The following is a 25,005-nucleotide window of genomic DNA, read 5'->3' as shown; positions in this document are numbered from 1 at the left end:
TTTTAGAAATCACTTGATTGTTTTCTTTACAGAAGAAAGTAGGTAAGAGATAATAGACTACATATTTACAAGAAAAGTTATGTTAAAAGTAGGTCACATTTTAACCTTCTGTGCATCTGTAAACAATTGACCCCACATAATTAATGAAACTATCTATGCTTTGAGACAGCATTTTCCCTCAAGGGTTATATGAATTGTTACTTTTAAGAATATTTTACAATTGTGATTATAAATGTCATGTTCAAAAACAAATGAATAATGCATTGAGGCATGTAAGACCATAATAGGGATGTATTTCTTTTTAATTCTTTGTCAGCTAATTTTATTGAAATTGCTCAGTAATAATGGAAAAATTTGGCAACACAGCTACAATCTTCAAACTGCTATTATAATTATAAAATGTTGAGGTACCATGTCATTGTTCATAGCTATTAGAAAATCAATACCATGTTTCCCAAAAGTCAATATAATTGTTGTAATAATTTGGAAACTCAAGTTTGTAAGTTATGAATCATGAAGACTTAATTAAATGCATTTATTTTTTAAATGAATGCTTTCTATTAGCAAAAATATGCATTATACCACTTTCTCACATACAAATAAAAATTTAGGAATTTAGTAGGCCCTGTAGAAACACAATCACTTTTTTCCCTGCCATTTTTCCTTTCATTATCCTAAGATGTAAAATTGAATACCCTCTTGTCATTGTTACTGTTGTTCTCCATTTTCTATATTTTAATGTGACAACTTCATATTTTCTTATATCCTTTTTATAATTATAGCTATGCAAGAAGTTGTTATAATTGAAGTGTTTAAAATTTATATGGTACTTTTCATCTTATCTGAGTTATAACTAATTAAATAATTAATCCATAACATCTCTAAAGTAGCGTGCAAGCATTTCATCAAGTTAATTACATAAATTAAGAAAGTAAACATTGCACTACAGAACTATAAACACTGCAAGATGATGCAGTCAGATGGAAGTGCTCCCAAGAAGCTTTCAATTCATCCGCTAGGAGATGCTATAAAGTGTGTAAAAGGGGAATAAACAAAACACTAAACAGGTATAAACAGAAATAGAAGAAAGTTCTTTTAGTGCGTGTGTGTGTCCATGTGCATGTTTGTGTGTGAATTTGCACAAAATGATAGTACTCTTCTTCATCATAACTGTAGCAGTGAAACAGTTGTATGTGTCCAGTTACGGAAAAAGTCAGTCAGCCAAAATGCCAGTCCTGAGCACGACACAGGTAAAACAGTCAATCTTCAACTTGTGTCCCCCACACAATAACACATACCCAAAGGTGTACGTTGTCCTTGCCATCCTTTACACATTATTCTGTTTGAATGAGTTTTGGTAATAGTTAATAATGAGAAAACTCTGATTTTCTATCAATGATGTCTTTAAATACCTGAAGTGATGGCAAAATACTCTGGCATGATCTTGAAATGTGTAGAGAAATGAGACAATGATTTTGACTAGACTACGTTTATGGTCTCATTTTGCCAGGAGGAAAACGTAGTGACTATCTGTGAAATTTTCAGATCAAATCAGCCCAAGATAAAGTACATAATACAGCATCAAAGTTGTATAATTTGTGTCCCCATGAACATACTTTTATTTTTACATATTTCAAGCTAACTGCAAAAAGAAAGTGAGATCCATAATGACTTGATAGCTGCATTAAAATATATTTTGGGGAAAGGTGCCCAGTAAGATCTCACTGCTGTTAGTTAAATTCAGGTTTAAGCCAGTCTTCCAGCATAATTAGGCCATTCATTTTACAAATATTTAATGACAACAGCTACTCTACGCTAGGCTCAGTTATATGAGCCAATAAAGGTAAAGCACTTGTCCTCACATAATTCTTTGTTAAATTATCATGTTATCTTTGTTATCTTGTTAAATCTTCGAGGCATCTAAGAAATTTTTGAAATACTTCAATCAGTTTCTTTTTAAAAATAAATAGAAAGGACAGTCATGCTACCTATTTCAACAGTACTAGATAGTCTCTTCATAGGTGCATTTTAATTACTGAGTCCCCCGATAACTGAGATAAAGAAAAGTCCCATTACTACCCTTAAATTTCACTTTGAGTTTGAGTCACTCCCCAAATTTGGGAAGTGGAAAAGCCAGAAAAGCACTGTACATTAATGAAAGATATATTTCACAATCCAGAAAATTTGAGGTGCTTTTGAGAGAAGTAAAATAATGGAAGAAGCGTGAAGAATAAAGGATTTCTGAGAATAATATTCTATCTCGAGAAGCAACAGCATAGCTAAGAAATAAGTGTTATGCTGACGAAGCTCACAAAACAACGCTAATTTAGAGGGAAAGTGCTAATGGCCAGTGGAACAGATGTGGCTCATAAAATTTGAGCTGCATATCACTTTGTTAGTTATTTTTTGAAATAGTAGTGTCTGTGTTCTTATAGCAGATACACTATTCAGGAAGCTGAACAAAGTTACTAGGCATTAGGATGAAATTTTGGAAGACTCACAGTTTCTACCTGGCATAGAGAGTCAGGATCAGACAGTAAATCTAATATATTCCCCCTGGTACACTATCTTTACCAGACACAGAGGAGACATAATGCTGAAACAAATGTCCCTTTGGGAGTGAGGTACCATTTTTATGGTCTATCTTTGGGACCATTTTTATTCTCTGAGTTTTTTGGGGAAAAAATGTATTATCTCTAAGAACTGGGAAGAGATGATATCCATAGCCTATATACTTGAAGGAATTTCTACAAAAGAAAGCATAGATGTGACCAGAATGAGGAATGGATTTACACAACACACAACTCCCTATTTGTATGGCAAGCGTTATTGGGAATGTGGGCTGGATTCAAAGCAAAACTGATTAAGTACCTCACCTGGGAGGATGAAGGCTGGGTATGACAGTGTTCCTGGTGTATGTAAGAGGGCTGAATGACAATCTGAATCGCACCAGCACGTATCAGATACTGCAGATCACACCAAGCAGGATTACCCCATGTACGTTGGACATAAACAACCGCACCTATCAAAAAATAAACAACGTTTCGCATGTGGTAGTTCTAGACTGTCACGTTACACCCAGGGCAGAGTTTTGTAGCAAAAGTAAAAGTTCCCTGTCCGAGGTTGCCTTTGGGTCTCATTCATTCTCATGTTGCTGCATCCTTGCATTGATGAGGTTCAACCAACAAAGTAACAATTCCCACTTTTCCTTTCTCCATCTGTATAACATGTTATCAAACGGCTCAGTATATTACATCACATAATAAGCAAGGGTAAGGACAAACAACAAAGAAAGATAAGCAAACAGGGAGAAATTACCAGATATACAACAAAAGGGCTACCCTATGGAAAGAGAATGGATTTTTTCCTATGAAATTGAATTACTGCAGAAAACAGGAGAGCATTTTTGAAAAACACCCAATTGTTTTTGAAAACACGATTGGAGAGAACACCATACCAAGAAATTTAGAGCAAACTGTAAGTGATGAACTGTAATCTTAAAATAGGAAAGGGTTCATGGAGACAGAAAAATTAATGTCAAAATAATAATCACTCTATATAGAGGCAATGAATTACAGTTTTATAGGTTAAAAAAGAAATTGAACATGAGCCTGACTGTTTTACTGGAAATCAGAAAAAAAAATTCATTTATTCATTCAAAGAAAATGTATTCTATATAGCAATAACTGAAAACAAAAGAATGAGAAAATAAGCTAAAAAATAGAAAGTATTAAATAGGAAGATTGACGCTATTAGTTATGGCTCTCCAGGAACTGGATAAAATTACACATGAAAAGACAGATTTCCAGTTTGGATCACCAAGAAAAATTTAACTATGTGCCGTTTTCTAGGGACAAAGTGGAAGAATATTTTAAAATTAACTTTAAACAAGTCTTTTTTTAAAAATCCTTTATAGAATTCACAATTAATATTTAATATTTAATAAGGAATACTTAGGAAAAATAAATGGAAGTGTCTTAAAATTTTAATAAATAAAACATACGTGGAAGCTATAAAAAATGTAAAGCAGTAAGGAACAATAGATATTAAAAAAATAAAAAGAAAATTAACAAAAGCAAGTATAGAGGAGAACTCTAGTCACAATTCATTAGTTCTTGACAGATTAAAAAAGAATACAGAGAATTTGAATAACATAATTTAAAAAGGCCATTTAATGGTTGTATTACACTTGGCATGCTACACACCAAGAAGAAAATTTTTTATTGCAGAAGCCACAAAATATTTTCAAAACTTGATCACCAAGTCAAATGTAACAGAAATAACACATCACAGTTTCTGTTATGGTGATAAAGATGAGTAATAACACAATTTTAAACAATCAAAACCACACACACACATACACACACACACACACACACACACACACACACACATATATATATATATATATATAGAGAGAGAGAGAGAGAGAGAGAGAGTGAGAATATCACTGTCTGAAATATCAGGTCAAAGAGAATCTATATTGGTTACAGGTCCTTAGTATATCCTAAATAATGAACTAGGTAAAAAGAAACAAAATAATAAATGGACCAATAAAATAGAGATAAAATAACATCTACATTTAGAAATACAGATTTTGAAATTCTAAATTAATCACCACTGCATTTAAATAAGGCACTAAGTCAAAGAATTATGTGCACTGAGCAAGTGGAGTTTATTCCAAGGTTATTTTTATATCATCTATGTAAATATTTAATTGACAATTCCTCTCGTTTTTCTGAGTCATCTTTAATAATGTCCATAACTAAACTCTTATTTTTCTCCCAAGTTTTCCCCTTCTTTGTTGGTTAATCTCCATTCTATCAACTGCTCAAGCAAAAATGATGGTGTCATCTTGACTCTTCTAGTTCTCTCACATCACATATTTATCAAAAGGGCATGTTAGGTCCATTTGCAAAATGCATCCGAATTCTGACCATTTCTCACAACTCCTCAGTCACCACTTTATTCCAAGATACCCCCATACGGGTCTCACCTGTGTTACTTTTTATAAACTAGCCTTCGTGCTTCATCCCTTGCCTTGAGAGCATGTACAGTAGTCAGAATAACCTAAATATAGATTAGACCGTCATTCATCCATTCAACAGTTCCTTATCTCATTCAGAATAAAGGTAAAAATTCTCTAGTGGCCCTCAAGGACCTGTGTGACCTGGACCACTCCACTCCATCTCCCAGACCTCTTGTCCTGCCCCTCTCTCCTGCTGAATAAGCTACAGTAACTCTGCTCTCATTGTTGTTTCATAACAAGCCATGCATGCTCCTTCGTTAGGACTTTTGAATTTGCCTCCCTCTGCCTTGAATGTTCCTGCACTGTGTATCCGTTTCTTACTCCTTCTCTTCATTCATACTGTTAGTGTCCTGCAAAAATAGCAACAATTTTCTTTCTATTTCTCTTATTATACCTTGTTTGTCTCTATAGCAAGAATGTCCATAACTAAACTCTTACTTTTTTTTCCCAATATCTGCTCCTCTTTACTGATTTCTTACTTACTTATGTGGCCTCTTCACCACTATATTGTAAGCTCCATGAGGCCAAGGGCCTTAGTTTTTTCACTTGAATAAATGAGTATGCAAAACAATAGCTTAATAGAAGGAAAGCTATTAACATAATTTATTACAACAATACATGGGTAGCTCAAAGGACAAAAACCTTATGGGAAAGTTAAAAACTGAAAAGATATTAGATAAAATTAAATTCAGTATTGCCAATAAAGACTCAATAAGCTAGAATATCACAATTCTTCCTTAACATGACAAAGAACAACTATTTTAAAATAAAAACTAATGTATTAAGGAATACCAAAACAGAAGAGGCATCTACTTTAATTTCAGAAACTAGCTAAAGATGTCCCATTTAACACTAAATTTAACATTTGTCTGAAAGTTATAACCAATGCAGTATAGATCAGGAAACCTAAGTAAGAGAAGAAAGGCCCACTGTTTTTGTTAAACTGGGAAAACCCTCCAAAATTAACTGAAAATATACTAGATATTTTGGGAAGTCAGTTGGAAATATCTCTCTTTGCCTTTTTTTGCTGATCAAGAGTTTGTCACTATAATTACTTAAACTGATTGTCAGGGTCGCCAGTGACACCCACAATTTCAGTTACATGGGTGTAGCAATTTCAGACCTCACAACTGCATTTCCACCATCTAGAGAGAGAAAGTGTCTCTCTCGAAGGATTCCAGAAGTTTTCTACAAACATTGCTTCGTCAGTATGCAGTGGGCCATGAGAAGGTTTCTGGACAAATCCTTATATCAGATTGGATAGGCTGTGCTGAGTGGTTTAAGCAAGAGGGAGTCCAACATAGCACTGAAAGCACATGTGCTATGTTGAAAGGGTCAAGAGCTCCAGAATCAGAGTACTTTTTCTTACAAGAAAGGGGATGTTAAATTGAGCGGCTATGAAAATCAGTGGTATATGCTACTAAGTAACTTCAATCAATTACCAGTAATGACAAAATTATAGTCCTTCCAAAGGAGAGCCCAGGGGATGGCTGACCTCTTGGCTTGTATGTTTCCTTAATTAATAGTTTTCATCAAAAATGTCAAACACTTAAAATTAGTCTACAATAAGATTAATACCCTTGACCTAGTTCTGGTGAATAAATATTAGAGATTGTTATAACAAAAATAAAGGAAAAAACTGCATAAATTTATATTGAATATGAAGTATACAAATGTGAGAATGATAATTTCCAGGCCAAATATAATAAAATGGTTTACAATGAAATTTTACAAGGACAAAACTACATTTTATATTCAAAGATTTGTTTTGGAACTCTTGTTTCTTAGGGTAACTATATCAAAAAATAATATCCCTATATTATAAAAGTGGGAAATACAAGGCAATACTTGCCTCATTCAGTACAAATTGCTTCCTTGAACATGGTGTCCTGAGATAAGAAAATTCTCCAGGGTCAACTTCTTTTTTATTAAGAAAGCTGATAGAAATTCATATATAAAAAAAGTAAATACAAGGCTGTCCTATTAATTTAGACTCTCACAGAAATAATGTTCTTCATTGTTTTTTCTTTGAAACACATATTGAGTTTATAATAATACATTCATTATCTAATATTAAAATTTATATTACTATCTGGATATAATGTTCATTTTAAATTTATAAAACTCCAGTAAAACTGTTCAAAAATATTTCCCCACCTGAATTAATCTTACCACTGAACTAAAACTATTTTGCATATATGTTGATGTAATTAGTATTACCCATGATGATTATTCTTACCAGAACAACCACAACCATCACATCTTTGCTAGTATTACTATTACTAGTACCATTATTACTAGTACCACTATGGCTATGTTACTTCTACATTTGCTGCATATTGCAATAACTGTGGTTATTCACTAAATAACCTTTACTTTTCATTAGTACTGTAGTGATCTCTCTCAAGCTTTCCAGATCTCACCATTCATTCTTTTTATGTGGAATACTGGTGTAGAGGAAAATAGCAGAGTGTTAGAAACACATAAATTTTGGCCCATTACTACATATTTAGTTTTGCTTTAGTAATAAATTTTCTTTGAGCCTCCATTTGTTCACATATATATATATATAAAACATGTAATAATAATATTTATCTTTTAGTTTTGTAAAAAATAATAGGATAATATATATGGAATACCTAGTTACCTAGATCTAGGAGTTGATAATATATATTATGTTTGAAAATCAGTAAATATTACTTTTTTTTTTCCTTATCCAGGCAGTTGATTATTATCTTCCTGTTTCTGTTTTAAGATATTCTTGATATGGTGAGTTTTCCATTTCTTTCATAATTTTGTATCCCCACATTTGGGTACTCTCTAGAGACATTATATTTTCCTGAAGCAAAGACTCTGAAAATAGCTGATATGACATATATTCATCAATAGTAGAGCATTTTGCAACAGTTGAAAGTCATAATGAAATTACCATTTATTCTTTTGTTATATATAAATTCTTTCTTTCAGTAAAAATCACTTTGAATATTCTCCAGAAAAATGTGTTGAAGTATATTACTGAATTTTTATTGGCTCATGTTACTAGTCAGATTTTGAAGTTTATCTTTCTAGACTTCTGACTCTTTAATGATAATTTACTGATAAGCGAGACAATAGTACCAAAGTAAAGAGTAAAGTTTTATATATACACATATATATATATATATATAAAACAGGTATTTTTTCTCAGTTTGCACAACACAACTATTAAGAAAATATTCAATTTAATTTGAAAAAATAAGCTATGTGGGCTGTGTATTATATAGATAAAATTTTGTATACATTAACATAGTAGCTACAATTAATAGTATTCTTCAAATATCAACTATCATGTAGCCTGTTTAACTCAATTAGAAGAATCAAACCATCTAGTACAATTTCAAATCAGGATAATACTAAAGGCAGTAAAACTGTACATGGTATGAATGATTGAAAAGAATAATTCCATAATTTCTTTTTTTGTAAGAAGTTGACCTCTCTCCGGATAGCTTTCAACATCAAATCATTTCAGGAACCACCAGTCTGTATATGTTCATGAATTTTTATTGCAATGCTGAAGTGTTTTTTTTTTTTAAAAAAACCTCTTTATCCTGAAACTAACATCAATGTATTTAATGAATACTCAATAAGTACTTTCCGATCAACTGGCTGGAACATCTGAAATAGTTGCCTTATTTGGAGGCAAATGTAATAGGTAGCTTTTAATGGGATGGAATGAACAGCTTCATGCTAAGTAGAATATGAACTTTCCTTTTGTCAATATAAATTGATTCTAAAGTTCAATAATGTTTGGACTTTTTTTCCCCTGAAGTTTTCTATTGAACTTTTGTCCAGAATCACTCTTCTTACCAGTTCCTCCATAACCCAATTAAATATATAAAAACAATTATACTATTTGCAGAAATTGTCTTGTAACTAAAGCACAGATGAAAAATTGACAGTGTTAACTGCTGTTACTTCCACTTGCAAAAGAATTCCAAATGGATATGTCAAATTAAGTCAAATTATGTATTTATCTCTACATATGGCACCATTCACTTTTTTATTATCTTGATAGATTCAGTTTCTTTACTGAGTCTACATAGTCTCTTAGTTCCAGAATAATGTGACCTGTTCACCATAACTCTCTGCTTGGGAGAATTATCTGCTGACTATTTGAGATTCAAGTATTTTTCTAAGTGTGTGAAAGAAGTGCTTTGTTAATTGTTTGCTCCATAGACATGCTTGGAGAATCTTGTTTAAAAGAGGTATAGAAAGACATAAATACTATTTGCTTTTTGTTGAATTACAGTTGTGGTAGACAATATTAATAGTGATGTGTTGGGAGAAGCTATTTGACACAACATGAATTAGTATGAGAATATACAAGGTATTCTTGCAAAATAACAGAAATGCAGTAGCATCCATGGACAGAACATGCAAAAGCAAAATGGAAGGAAAGTATTATTATGAAATTCGCTGAAGGAGAAACCTGAATGGCTAATACGTGTACAAAGGGATAGTCAGTTCACTAATAATGAAACAACTGAAAATTAAAACAATCTTATACTGATTAAATCAACAACAATTTAAAAAAAACCTTCCACTACTACCAAATTTTGGTAATGTTTGGAACCAGTTAGCCTCATAAACTGCTGGCAGATACACACATTGATGTAGCCTTTTTGTAGAAAATTTGCTGATCGTTAGTGAAATTATGTATCTGTATACCACATGACCAAGAAACCTTCTGTGTGTTCTTCAGAAATGCTTGAGCTTTTGAAGAAGTGTTTGTGCAGCACTGTTCTGGGAAGCAAGGCCCTGGATTAGAGGTAACCTGAGTGTCCTTACATGAGATAACTGATAAATGTTATAAACACATGCATTCTGTGGAGCCAAGTTGTTCCTTAAAATCATATCACAGGATTTACTTCTATTAAAAAAGCCCCCAATGTGCAAATACAGAGAGAAATTAAACAAGTGGTTGCTGAGCGCTGGGGGTAGAAATGAGGAGTGACTATAAATGAGCACATAATTTTTTTGAGGCTTGATGGAAACGTTCTAAAATTAAATTGTGGCAATGGAGGCATAACTCTGTTAATACACTAAAATTCAATGAATGGCACAACGAGAATAGGTGAATTTTATGATACGTAATAAGGCTAAGTGTGCAACTTTAAAAAGACAAATCGTAACACAGTAACATTTGCCTTTGAAAATATACATATAAAGGCAAATATATACAAGATTCCAACAAGTCTAACATATATAGCCACTGCTTTAGGTAGATTCTTATAAACAGAAGGAAAATAAAGAATTGGGGTAAGGCCTGATAGGACAGCACCCGTATGACATAGCAAAGAATAAGAAAGCCGTGCATGCACAAATGATGAAGTGCCTTAAACTGATTAATCCAACTCTAGTCCCCGGAAAAAAATGAAATACATAAAGCAACTATCAAATATGGTATTTGGTGAAAACCCAGGAGAGGATAAAACTTTATTAACATAAGGTTTTGAGAATCCCCAGCGCAGTGCTGGTGATTCCAACACCCAGAAAGTTTTGGAGGAGAAGGTAACGACTGTGTTTACATTGGAGATCAGAACAACACAGTAAGTAAGGACACTTGAGCAGGTGGAGCAGGCAAGTCTTTTCTGTGAAAACGATACATTCCTCATTGTTCTTATCATAAGTGTGTGCTCTTTTATAATGATCAAAAAGCCAAGAAGGTTTTAAAGTTTACAATTACTTAAATGCCATGTCTTTCCTTTTTTAACCTCTCAGAAAATAGCCTAAAACCATGAATCTCATAATGACCACTGCTTTTTAAAACATATGTTATGATAGGAAATTTGTTTTAAACCTTAGGCTATCAGACAGGTATGTTTGGCATAAAAAATTCAATTTATTTACATTACCTGTAAATAAATTCATGGATGTTATGATCATTATTCTATACTCTATAAAAGAGATTCACATATTTCAATCCTTAACCTACTACTCTATGCACTGCATATGTCCTCTTCCTTTTTAAAATTTTTAAATTTTTTCCTACAGAAAGCACCTGAATCTTTGGCTTAGCATCTCCGTGTAATTCTGCTGGTAATAAAATATATATGCAATAGATTTTGATACAAGCACAATGCAAAAGTCTCTTCTACAGTTATTATCTATTGCGAAAAAAAATAGCAGGTAATGTGAATTTAGAAACTGCAGATTGATTGATTTGCTCATTTTTTACTTGATTAGATTGTTCTTTAATTGTATCTGAGAGACTTTAGAGCAGAGAGATTGGAGATACATATTTACTATTATAGTACTCTGTCACCCGTAAAAATCAAGTCACAAAAAGTTTCTTCTGTAGATGCAAGGAACTAATTCAATATCTTGTAGTAACCTATATAATGAAAAAGAGTATGAAAATGAATACATGTATGTGTATAGATGACTGAAACATTGTGCTGTACACCAGAAATTGACACAACATTGTAAACTGACTATACTACAAAAGTCACTTGTTAAACTTTCTGACTTAGTTATAAATGAAGACATTACTACCTGTCCTGCCTTCTAAACTTTTGGAGGCATTTGGGAACAAATGAGTTTACGTGATAGAGCATTTGAAGATCTGTCCCTCCCTGGAAAAGTGCAATAGTCTAGATGGACAAATCCTTTTCCTCAAATGCTCTTGCATTCTCTAAGCATACTCAGAGTTACCCTAATAGTCATAAATAGAATTGAGTCAGTGCTTATTACAGTGATTTGTTACGCTTAACATAATGCAGGTCATTCTGTAACTAACTGTTGCCTTCTCCCCTAGTAAATGAAAAATAATTTGAATGTAAAGACCCAAAGAGAAGCTAGCATTCACAATGAAAACCAAACTTTCGGTTTTAATGAATCTTTAATAAACATGTAGGTAAGTAAAGAAGATGAAGTCTACCTAAGTAGAAAAAATCTGAAAGAAGTTAATTAATGATATTGCCCTGGCTCTTTTGAAAGATACATATTCAATTAGGAAAAAACAAAAATGAAGTACAACATCTTATTCTGTGGAGAACTTAATGATATGCAATTTAGCTCCTAAATCTAGATTTTATTCCAAACTAAAAAGACTTTATTTCCAATTTAACTTTATCATAAGATATCTGAGAGAAACATGCAAAGGTTTCAGTGCTGTGCTTGAATTTTCCATTTTTCTTAAATTCAAGAAAAGAAAGCAACATATAGATAAAATAATCCTAATTATGTTATATATAACTCTATATATAACATATATATATATAAGTCTATATATAACTCTATATATAACTCCCATAATTGTGACCATTTTGTTTTCAATGTATTTCAATCTAAATGAGAGCCTCTCATGTAGATTCAAATATTTTGTTTCCTAATATTCTAGCTGAAGTTATTCACAAATATAATTTCAAAAAATATTCTTGGTTAACCAGCAATTTTTATTCCATATATTTTCTTGGGTAATACTTTCTCAAGAATATTATGAAAATATATAATTTTGTTAATATTTACCCTAACTTCAAAATTTTAGCTAAGATAAGTTTAAAGTTTTTAGTTTCTTAAAGATTCTCCAAGAGATTTAGATGGAAAAATAAATCCTTTTTGATATAGTATGTTTTTTGAGGTAATTAATGTTTATAAATGCAATGACCACCTCACCTCCAAAAAAGGTGTTTTATGTTTATTTTTAATCAAAGATTTCCTGTGTCTGGTAATAATATGGCTCATTTTTCTATTTTTTCCTTTCTTATCCTCATTAATAAAAAACTGGTAATAGTTTTGGACCCCATGCCATTTTGACATGTAGTTACAGCCTGTCCTTTTATAAAAGAAAATTAGAAACCGCTGAGTGTTGTAGATATTAATGGTTGTTAGAAATGTATAATAAAAGACTCTCTTTCCAGAGCATAGCTAAGCTTTTATGTCATTATTCATGAATGACTAACGCATTCAAAGGAGAAGAGCACTGATCTCCAAGGCTAGGATGATGGACAGCGAAGAGGGAAAGAGAGGCTAAAAGAAAGCCGTTTGTCATACGTGAGGATCTAATAACAGGCTTGCCGACAATGAGGTACTTTAGCTGAACTTAGAAAAAGAAACTTTTACTACACATGAGGTTATCATTCATGGCATCTCCAATCACCAAGGACAAATCTGCTGGATACCTTTAGACAACTGAATATTTTAAAAGCCCATTAACAATGCCAAATTCTAGAAAGTAATAAATAGCATCTTAGGTAATGCCACAAAACTACACTTTTATTATTTCCTTTCTCCTACCTGCTCATATATATGTTACTCAAGTTGCAGGCACTAAAAGAATCATAGGTCTCTGCATTTGTTTTTGTCCTTTAACTACAAGTAAAGGAATCAAGCTCGTGTTTAATAAAATATAGCATGAGCTTATTACAAGCATATGGAGTAGCTTCCAGAATCCCAGGAAAGACTGAAAATCAAGACTGACAAGATCCAAGAGTTTCTGGTATTGTGATAGTAGGAACTAATGGGCAGTCTCATTAAGATAACCTCGTAAGCAAGAATCAGTTCCTGATATTTTTGTTTAAATGTTTTTCTGTTCAAAATTCAAGTTCTGGAGAGAAAAAGCCATGTGATTATCAGAGGAAAGTGTGTGCATGACCTTATTTGTAAGGTGGCATGAAAAGGTGGACAGGTGTAATTACCCAAGGGGAATATGGAAGTAGTATTATCGAAAAATAAAGAAAAAAAAAAAAGAAATGAATCTTGGGAAGATAAAAAGAAAGTTGTGAGCATCCTTCAGATCTCTTTGAGTGTGTGTGTGTAATAATTTCAAATGCACAATGACTATTTACATATCGTCCCTGAAGCTGTGCGTCTCAAAGTGATACTGATTTGAACACGGCCTTTACAGAATATTTGTACCATCTTTGATCTAGCAGTACCTTAATATCATGTAGAAATATACTAATTTACCAGGATAGACTGAATGCTTTTCAGATTGAGATGATCTATCAATACATTAATCCCAAGCATATCATTGCTGAACTAAGATGAGTGTGGAATTTGGACACAAATTAATTACCAAGTAAATGCTTGAGGAATCTTTGCTGTCACTAGGTTGGCTTAGAGATACAGTCTAAGTATAGAAAGATTATAAAAGAAAGCAATTTTGTTCTTTGGGACTAAAATTATAGTTCTGCTTCTTTAGAATAATTTAAGAATTTGTATTATGACTGGAGAATCAAATTTTGCTTTTTAAAAATAGATTTGTAATTTACAGAGGGAATTAGATTCTCCAAACAATACTGCTTAAAATGGAAATAGATAAGAGTCCATAAAATAATCACCCTACAAGCCTGTTGGATGTATCAGTCATTCATCTATGCATTTAAGGATTAATGAGTCTTTTTCATGTTCCAAGTAGTGTTCTAAAAACAGGGGATATATTTGGTGGTGGTGGTGGGATGGCACTCTGCCTTCATGAAACTTTAATTCTACTGGAGTAAGTAAGAAATAAATGTACCCAGGAATATATGGTATAGTGCCAGCTAGTTGTATGTACTATGAAATAAAAAGAAGGTAAGGAGATAGGAAAAAAATAGGGTTGGAGGTGATAATGTGGAGGACAGATATTCTAGATGGAGTGATTAGGAAAGTCATCTCTAATTATCATTTGAATAGAGAGTACAATAAAGAGACCAGACAAGCACCTAAATCACAAAGATATTATCTAAACTGAAAGAAATGGTCAATTAGCATCTGATATGGCTTTATTATTCTTTAAGAATTCTATTACCCAGGATCCTATTGGCTTACTTCTTTTGTTACCCTATAAGCTTTTCCTGGGATTTCTTATCCACTCAGATATTAATGATGATAAAGACAACGATGTGCAAATTCATATCTGGTATCCTGAACTTCCTTCCGAAACTTCAGACTTTATATTCAACTAACTGATAGCTCAACAGGAATGTTCCAGAGACACCTGTTACACATCCTATTAATGCTAAAATAGACTATTCTCAACATCCTTCTCATAATCCTCTATGCAGTAACCAAATAAAGAAACCTGTAGCCATCCATGACTGTTTTTCTTCATGGAACTCTAAGCCTTTATTTATTTGCTCTTAAATATTTCTTAAATAAAAGAGTAAATTCTGTCCACTCCTACTTACCTTAAGTCTTTTTAATGTCTTACTTGAACTTTTGCAACAGCTTCCAAAATGGTTAATACGCTTCAATTGAATATCCTTGAATGCCTTCTTATACTGCCCTCATTGAGGTAATTACCCATGTGACATTGTTATGCTCCTTCTTAAAACCATTCAGTGGCTTCTTATTGTCTAAAGGATAAAGTCCAAGCTTCTTATATGACATGTTCATATAAGCAAGCCTAAATTTAGGCATGCTATTTTGACCAAATCTAATAAATACCTATTTTTTCAGAGTTCACCTTAAACTCTCAAAGACTTGTAGCAAAATCTGCCATGTCTTGAAACTTCCTTTTTGGATTCTATGATTTCATATTTAGCAGACACTTACAAGTGTTATATCCAGATTCCTTCTGATGGCTTTTATCATTTCTGTATACCACGCCTCCCTCCCCCCATTATTCTTGCTGCTAACTTCCTTCACGTGCAATTATAATTTTAGACTTGCTTGCAGTCAATTGCAGCTTTGACAGAGAACAGGAAGTACCTAGGAGTCAATAATCTCGGGGAGCACAGTTTGGTGAATACCGTGGGGAAGTATAGATGTCAAACTTATTTGCATTGAGTAGGGAACAATTCTGAGGAGCAATTCACCTTCAGATCTTTCCTAAGGAGTCAGGCTATAGTAAGACTGCCTGAGATTGCACACTTGCTTGGTTTCTTCCCTACTTCCTCACCAGTTTCTCCAGGAGCACTTTTCTAATAAATTACTAGAACATGAATCATTATCTAAGGTTGGCTTCTGAAGACATAACCTATGACACCATCTTCTCCTGTTTTCCCTCACATCACCTGGCTCTTCTTCATTGTTCTCTATTGCCAGTTTTCCCTTCTCCATCCAACATATAAAGGCTGAGGTCCTCAGCACTTAATCTCAGATGCTTTTCTCACTGCACAATATGTCCTCTCCCTAGGCAATTTCATCCACCCCTACGGCTAATACTATGAGCAATTTTTTTTTCCTTTTTCAACTTAGACTTTCCTCTGAGCTTTAGACAATACATTTAGCGCTCTCTTCAATATTCCCACTTGGATGTCTCATAGGCAACTCAAATACATATTGGAATGAAAAAATAATCGATCTCAACTCCCACATATAGGGGATCACACTGTGGAAGAAAATCAACCAGAGAATTGCTAGCATAAGAATCTATTAACAAAAACGATAGGCATGAGAAGGCTCCAAAGGGGCAGTCAAACCTCGGGGAAGAGAGTGGAAAGTTTTATGGGGCTAGTTCTAAGGACAGACCAACTTTTTACATGAATGAGCAGCCACTGAACAATCTGGTTTATATCAAGAGGGGTGGAAAGAAATGGGTAGAAGCTAATTTATGTGCAAGAGGACATGAAAGAAGAGCTGAAAGATCAAATATATGCAAAGGCCACAATAGAAAATTCTCAGTATTTCAGTCTCCCACAGCATCCTCCCTCCTAGGTCCTCATGACTTCCCTCCATCATGTTTGCCTCAGTCTAGAGCTGTTAGAGCAGGCAGATAGCTAGATGTGAGCAGAGAAAGGGGCATGCAGGCCAAATGGCAGGAACTGGGCAAAAAGGCAGGGCACAGGCCAAATGAAGAAAATCACACATCCTGTAAACAACAGGGTTCCCTGGGCAGAATCCCTCCTCCCTTCAGGAAGGTGGGGCTGTGATGAAAACCAGGGAATATGACCCCTAAACCCTTCCCTCCCCAATTAATATTCTGCTCATTCATTTTTACACTCTATGTAACCAACTTGCCAAGGAAACTCAGGGCAGCTGCTCACCTAAGCCTGCCTGCTCTCCCCTTGAGAGTGAACTATCTATCCCTTAATAGATCCTCACTTTACTTTCTGATAATCTCCATGTCTCGTCTCTGAATCCTTTCTGCAATGGGACAAGAACCTAGGCAGTAGAGCAATCCGCTGTATTTCTCCTGATTTACACTAATAATCTTCAGACGGGTCTATACATACTCTGAATCTTCTATGATTTATTTTTATAATGTTTTATTAAGTATTTAGTAATTATAAGATATTATAAAAGGCTAAGAAACAGATAAAGCTGAAATACTAAACCACTCATTTCTCCATCAGCTAGCTTAAGGAAACCTCGATGTGCTTCTTCCTGATCCTATTCGATTTTATCTTCAGCCCGACATGACCATTATCTTGACTTTTAGTTTTAACATTTATTCCCATGCTGTCCTTAAAACATCATCATTTATGTCTGTATCTCTAAAGTATATTGTTTATTTTTCTTATGCTTAACTATAAAATAACACTTTGAGTATTATTCTATGACTTGCCTTTTTCAATCAAAATAGTATTCCTGATATGCACATATGTCATGCAAAACTGTTGTATAACATCCCATTGTACATAAATATATCATAACTTACTTATCTATTTTAATGTTGGCAGATTTGGGGGCACTGTTCCTTTTTAAAAATTAACTAATAAATTAATGAATTACTATTTAAAGATGTCATTTCAAAGAACATTTCTATATATGTCTTCTGATGTGCACATGTAAGGGTTTCTTCAAATACAGGAGTAGAAACACTAGGTTGTTGGGGATCTAAGTCTTCAGCTTTACTAGTGATGTCAAATCCAAAGCATGTTACCAATTTCATATTTATAATCGTACCAATAATGCATGAGAAATTCAGCTGCTCTCATTTTCTTCAAGATTTGATAGTGTGATCTAATCCATTCCTCATCTAGCAGCTACTATGACCTTTTTACAAATGCAAATCTGATTAAGTCACCCAAACCCTGCCTAAAATCCTTTAATGGTTTTTCATTGATCCTAGAATAAATTCCAAAAGTTTAACACGTCAAAGGATTCTTTTTGTTCTGTCCTCTCCATCATTCAGTATTTTATAACACTCTCCATGCCTTTTATCACCACACTGGTCTTAAGTTTCTTTTTATTGCCCCAAGACCTTCAAACATAATACTTTTTCCTGGAATTCTTTTTCTCTACCTCTTACCCTGATTAACTTTGCTCCTTTAGTCTTATGTTAAATGTTACTCTCTCAAGGAAGCTTTTCTTGACTCCTTAGAATTTATTAGGCCCTCTCATCAACTGCCATTATTATTCACTGTGCTGTCAAAATACAGTATTTATCACAAAAATAACTAAGAAATGTCATGTGTATTTTTTAATGTGCCTGCTAATAACCTTTAGGGTCAAATGAGGTCAATTAAAGCCTCTGGTTCTGTGGTTCACAAAATTATTTGGAGCAACCAGCAAATGCTTTCAATAGTCACTGCCCACTACACATGGTGAATGGGAACGACTATTCTCTACACACACACACATTATACTTTATGTGAATTTTCATTCCAGAGTGTTGGGTTATTATTCAGCAAATATGCATGTCCTCTTTACATTCTCGATTCCCCTAACGTATAAATGAGGAGGATATTCTTCTGTGCCATTGATATTGATGTTGGTCATGATCCACTTTGACCCATGGAGTGTGCAAGGTATGATGGAAGCTGAAACATGGAATGTGCTTGCCCTTTTAGGCATGCTGTCTTGCCTTCTACCATCACCATGAAAAGGATATGCTTTAGCTAGCTTGCTAGTCCCTTAAGAATATGCTTGTCACACAAGGCAGAACTGAGGCAAGTGCAGATCAGGCAAATACTATCTGATTCAAAGCCTGAGATATGAGTGATTCTTTTTTGTAAGCCACTGAGATTTGGTGGTTAACTGCAGGCAGCAAATGTTAACAGATATACCAGATAAATTCTTAAAAGAGATGAAACTCTTGGAAGGACAAAAAATTAACAGATTTAAGTTTTCTCAAGTAATTATCAATAATATAAAATCAATCCAATTTAAGTTGAGATATAAATAGCTGCTCAGACCCTTTTCCCCAAAATAACTTAGATGAGAATAAAATACAAATTTAAACATTAGAAAATTTAAGTGGAGGACTTCTTTTAGACTCTGATTATTCTTTTAGCTAGCGATAACTGACAATTTCTCTTAACATTTTAAGGGCTCGCTTTAAACTGAACATTTTCCATTAGATGTACAGAAAAGGTTATATAACCTTTTTTGTGATGACCCTTACTTTTCAAAACGGAAATATAAAATACTTCTAACCAATTACCAGCTATTCCTAATGTCCAGATTTAGCTTTTTAGTCATCAAGAAAAAATGTCATTTAAATTTCACAGGTAGTCAGTATATCATAACTAAAAGCATATAGTTTAGGTCATGCAGATGACACAATTCAAATGCAAGATATATCTGCTAAGACTATTCCTGGTTAAAGTAACTTCTGCAATCTGAAAGCTCCAAACGCTTAGGCCAAGGAGAGTAAGGTTAGAAAAAGCAGTCTTTCTACCTCATCACAATATTAGGTTTATGCCAAAATTTGCCTGCTTTATTAGGAGAGTCAGCATCCCCTTTTCACAGGGTGGTGGTCTTCTGCTAGGATCCAAACAACCCTCACATGCAGAAATAGGGGATTTAACGAACCCTCATAAATGTTATGACCAGTCCTCCTGGCTATACTCAGCCCTTCTAGGAACAAACTTCGTACTCATGCCAGGCTGATTCTCTCTGTAATCTGATTCCAAATTAGGACTGGGATTCAGGGACAGATAATTAGATCTACTGTCTATACCTAGAAGTCAAGTGATGCAAACATGAGCAGTTTAAGGTGGCCATGTGGATTCTGAAGATGGAAAATGAGGTCATGTGCACAGAAGAAAGTCAAGGCAGTAGAGCAGATGTGCAGAGACTGCAGATGGAGCTTCCGAAAGGCTTCTCAGGTTCTTTCACTCCTTTACTAAGAAGCCTATGCACACGTATTTCTTTTCATATAATGGAAGGAGGAGAGATTCCAATACTAGGTTGTCCATTTGTCCATCTAACTTACCTGTGATCAAGTGAGCTATTTCACATCTAAACCTAACATCTGCCATCTCAACAACAGTCCGTGAGAAAATGCCTCTAAGGATTCCAATTCTGGTTTTTTTCCTCCAAGCTGACATTCCCATGCAAAAACCACCTTTCTCAGCTGAATGTGCATTAGGAGATTGTGTACTGATGGTTATAACTATGTTGGTAGAGATGGAGAGAAGCATTGTAGTACATTCTATTGTGGATGCATACTGCGGGGGGGGGTATTATTAAAACTAAAGTTGTTTTTTATTTCTTTTTATAACCAGAAGATATTGCTATTGGACTGAACTGTATCCCTCTCCCACCCACCCAATCCATATATTGAAGGTCTAACTCCCATTGTGATGGTATTTTTATGGTGTTTGGAGATAAGGCCTATCAGGAGATAATGAAGGAAATAGGGTCTATAGGAGATCATATGGGCAGGGCACTGATCCTACAGAATTAGTGTCCTTATAACGAAAGACAGCAGGGAGCGCTCTCTCTCCATATATCCAAGAAGAAAGGCCCATGTGAAGATGCAAGCAAGAAGATGGCCATCAAAAACCCAGGAAGACAGTTCTCCCATCAGAAACCAGATTTACAGTCTCCTGGATCATAGACTTTCCAACCCCCAGGATTGTGAGAAAATAAATTTCTCTTGTCTAAGCCACCCACTGTCTGGTATTTTGTTGAGGCAGCCCACACTGACTGATACAGATATTTAACAAATTCCATGTTTAACAAAGGCTTATTTCTACCTGCTAGTCCCAGTATTCACAGTGAAGCTGGATAATTAAACAACTTGTAGGTTGCTATAGCTCATGGCACATCTCCACTGAGATATATATTTTCCATGAAAAAACACACTGCTTCCATGGCATGCTTAAGGATGACATTTTTCTTGGACAAAGTCAACTTACACTGAATATATTACTGTGCAGAATTATGTCTGCCATTCTAATCTGGAAGGTACTGTCATGCAGAAAGAGAGAAACTCACGGACAGCAAGGTATAACAACGTAATGGGTGTTCTAATAGAGGTATGGGTAACTTCCTATGGGAACGCAAAAAAGCAATTGATTAGAAATAAAGGGAAATTTAAAGAGTTTTGTTTTTAATTTAACCTCCCTTGCCTGAAAAAATAGGATTTGATGGCATTTAAAGTCCTCTGCTATTCTGAGATTTGTATTTTATTTATTACATCAGCATTCATTTGCTAGAGAGAGGAACCAAAGAGCAAATTAAGATAATCCAGTAAAAAGCACATCTGAAAACCTGGGCAGAAGAAAACAGGTAAGAAGAAAAGGAAGAAAAAAGTATCTTTAACAGAAATTTTAATTACTAAATATGCTGTTACAGAATATTGTAGGTTGTGGACCCCAGTGCATGAAGGCAGCAGGAACTAGTAGCGGGAGGGGGAAGAAATTGAAAAAAGTCAGAGAAAGGATCTCTTGTGATAGTAGTGGTTTATGTGTCTTGTTCCCATGGTGGCCTTTTCCAGGATGGAAACCATGTTGACTTCTTTTTTATGATCTCTGCCCCTACGATAGTACCTGGCACATAATATGTATTAAATAAAATTCCAGTGACAAAATAAAGTCCAACTACAGGGTTAGCTGAAGAGGGAGCCACTAGGATGAACTGTGCATCCAGATGAGACCATCAGGGGATGTAAATAGGAAAGCCCTTGCATGTACTTACTCTAAAGTCTACTCTACATAATAATGATGGTCTGGTCCACATTATGCTTAGAATTCATGGTTTTAATTTCAGCTTTAATATACAGTCTTTGTAGGTCATGCTAATGAGTGTTCTTTTATTTCAACAAGTGAAATGTTTCTTTTACCAGGAAAGCTATGTGCAGGAAAATGTTGATAGCTTCCTCTAATTGAAACTACATTGCTGGTTACACACTGAAGTACGGGTCTTACATCTACTTTTTCTATGATGCTAAGAATCATGACACTATTATTAAAATAGAGACAAAAGATTCTTCAGGTCAGAAAAAAACTGGTGTATGTGACTGAGGCGATTATGTATTACATTTCATCACCGAGTTGTCACTCTTGTGATATACTGGAGAGCACTAAAAGCTATTGTTCCCATGAATTATAACCCCACATACCTCCACTCTGAAGATTCATTTTATCAGGGATCACAGTATTATACATCACCACTGTAATGTGTAACATATTTTCAGTGACATATCTTTATGGTATGCTATAGGCTAAAGTAGAGTAATTATCATTATAGGAAGGTTTTACAAGAGCTTTTATATTTTAGTTCCTATGTTCAAAGTTATCTAAGTTGTCTCTGTAATGAGAATGTTAAAAATGCTCATAGGTTATATTGAAAGATCAGTCCCAAGGGATTTTAAGTTATTTTCCAATTTTAAGGTCTTTCATGAGAAAAAAAAATCATCAATAAAACAGTAAAAACTTTCAATGGATGCTCTTCACTTTATGTTGTTGCTTCAGCTTGTGCCAAGTGGCTATATAACAGAAAACAAAATAAAGGAAGAAAAATCTTAAAGATTCAGTTTTGCTACACTAAAGTAAATCATAAGCAACTGCAGAAGCAGAAAGCTGTTTAAATGCAAAAAACTTATTAAATTCTCTATCAGGCCATACAAGATTTAAACGGTGTCTAAATATTTTAAACATAGTAAGAAATAGATTTCAATAACTTATATGGATGGGCATCTCTAGCTTCTGAGTTAAATTTTGGCCTGGCTAGCCGTTAGTGGTTAATTAGAAGTGACATGAGAGAGCCAACATTCAACATAGACTTGCTGTTTTGGGCTCAAGAGCCTAGTTACTTTATGCAGATTGCTAGGAGACCATTATTATGCAGCCCTGGCAATCAGTGTTTAATTTGTTGACAGCCTTGACAGTTGTGGCCAAAGTATAATTGGCATGGGCCCTGGTGCAAAAAATAAATAAACTGGGTTGTGCACAAAACTAAACAACATAATTACCAACAATTAGACATTAATTATGAGGTAGCAGATTCTCAAACCTTTCTGAATCTGGCCAAAGCTAGACTTAATTATATTTTAATGTTGTGAGCACATCCATGTTCCTGAGATAATCAGGTATTCAGAAGGCGCTGCCTGTAGGTTTTGTGTTTCATAACGGATTATCATATCAGGAAATTAAATATGTTTATATTTGGCAATGATCTAATAATTACAAAAAATGAGTGAGGTGGGATTCATGTTAATTTGGTAGTAATTTACCTACTTGATTTTATTGATCACTTATTAAACCACTGGTATACAAAGAAATTAAAAATTATTTTAAGAGTATATAAAACAAATCAAGTCTCATTGATGATTATGTTAAGAAGACAGGAACAGGTAGAGAAGCTCAGGACAAAAACAGAGTTCAAGCCACGAGGAAACAGAAAATATGAAAAGGACAATTACCAATACCGAAATCAAATCAATAAACTCAACAAACAGAAGTCCAGGACCAGATAGCGTCACAGGTGAATTCTACCAAACACTTAGAGAAGAGTTAACACCTATCCTTTTAAAACCATCCCAAAAAATTGCAGAGGAAGGAACACTTCCAGACTATGAGGCCACCATCACCCTGATACCAAAACCAGACAAAGATATCACAAAAAAAGAAAATTACAGGCCAATGTCACTTGAATATAGATGCAAAATCTTCAATAAAATACTAGCAAGCCAACTGCAACAATGCATTAAAATGATCACACACCATGAGCAAGTGGGATTTATCCTAGGGATGCAAGGATTTTTCACTGTCCACCAATCAGTCAATGCGCTATATACCACATTACCAAATTGAAGAATAAAAACCATACGATCATATCAATAGATGCAGAAAAGCTTGTGATAAAATTCAATACTGACTTATGATATAAATTTTCCAGAAAGTGGGCATAGAGGGAACATACCTACAGAATGGGAAAAAATATTTGCAAATGATGCAAATGACAAGGGGACTAATTTCCAAAATATACAAACAGTTCATACAGCTTAATATAAAAAAAACAAGGAGCTCAATCAAAAAATAGGCAGAAGACCTAAACAGACATCTCTCCAAAGAACACATACAGATGGCCAACAGCTACATGAAAGGATGCTCCACATCACTAATTATTAGAGAAATGCAAATTAAAACTACAATGAGGAATCACCTCACACCAGTCAGAATGGCCATCATTAAAAAGTCCACAAATAATAAACATTGGAAAGGGTGTGGAGAAAAAGGAACCCTCCTACAATGTTGGTGAAAATATAAATTGATGCAGCCACTATGGAGGACAGTATGGAGGTTCCTTATAAAACTAAAAATAGACTTACCATATGATCCAGCAATCCCACTCCTGGGCATATATCTGGAGAAAACTATAACTCAAAAAGACACATGCACCCCAATGTTCACAGCAGCACTATTTACAATTGCCAAGACATGGAAACAACCTAAATGCCCATTGACAGATGACTGGATAAAGAAATTGTGGTATATTTATACAATGGAATACTACTCAGCCGTAAGAAAGGATAAGAAAGATAATGCCATTTGCAGCAACAATGGATGGACCTGGAGGTCAGAAAGAGAAAGAAAAATAGCATATGATATTGCTTATATGTGGAATCTAAAAATAAAAAAGACACAAATGAGCTTAGTTACAAAACAGAAACAGACTCACAGACATGGAGAACAAACTTAAGGTTACTAGGTGATTAAAAAGGGTAGGAAGGGATAAATTGGGAGTTTGAGATTTGCAATACTAATTACCATATACAAAACAGATAAACAAGTTTATACTGTATAGCATATGGAACTATATTCAGTATCTTACAGTAACCTATAATGAAAAAGAATATGAAAATTAATATATGTATGTATATGTATGACTGAAAC

The 25,005-nt window shown here is 34.1% G+C and overlaps 1 protein-coding gene across 19 annotated transcripts in view; it reads right to left on the bottom strand.

Annotated features, from left to right (window-relative positions):
- Positions 1-25,005, bottom strand: part of MGAT4C (MGAT4 family member C) — a 338,576-nt gene that overhangs the window by 85,265 nt on the left and 228,306 nt on the right. For 7 of the 19 annotated variants that reach the window (XM_072973281.1, XM_072973282.1, XM_072973284.1 and 4 more), the window contains one exon: positions 2,877-3,022. The exons of the other annotated variants lie outside the window; for them this stretch is intronic. The gene's annotated coding sequence lies outside the window, so the exon portion shown is untranslated. The remainder of the gene's footprint in view (positions 1-2,876; positions 3,023-25,005) is intronic. 19 annotated transcript variants of the gene reach the window in all.

The sequence above is a fragment of the Vicugna pacos genome, chromosome 12 (genome assembly GCF_048564905.1).
Source record: "Vicugna pacos chromosome 12, VicPac4, whole genome shotgun sequence".
Classification (NCBI taxonomy): Eukaryota; Metazoa; Chordata; class Mammalia; order Artiodactyla; family Camelidae; genus Vicugna; species Vicugna pacos.
This window is presented reverse-complemented; position numbering and strand designations above follow the sequence as displayed.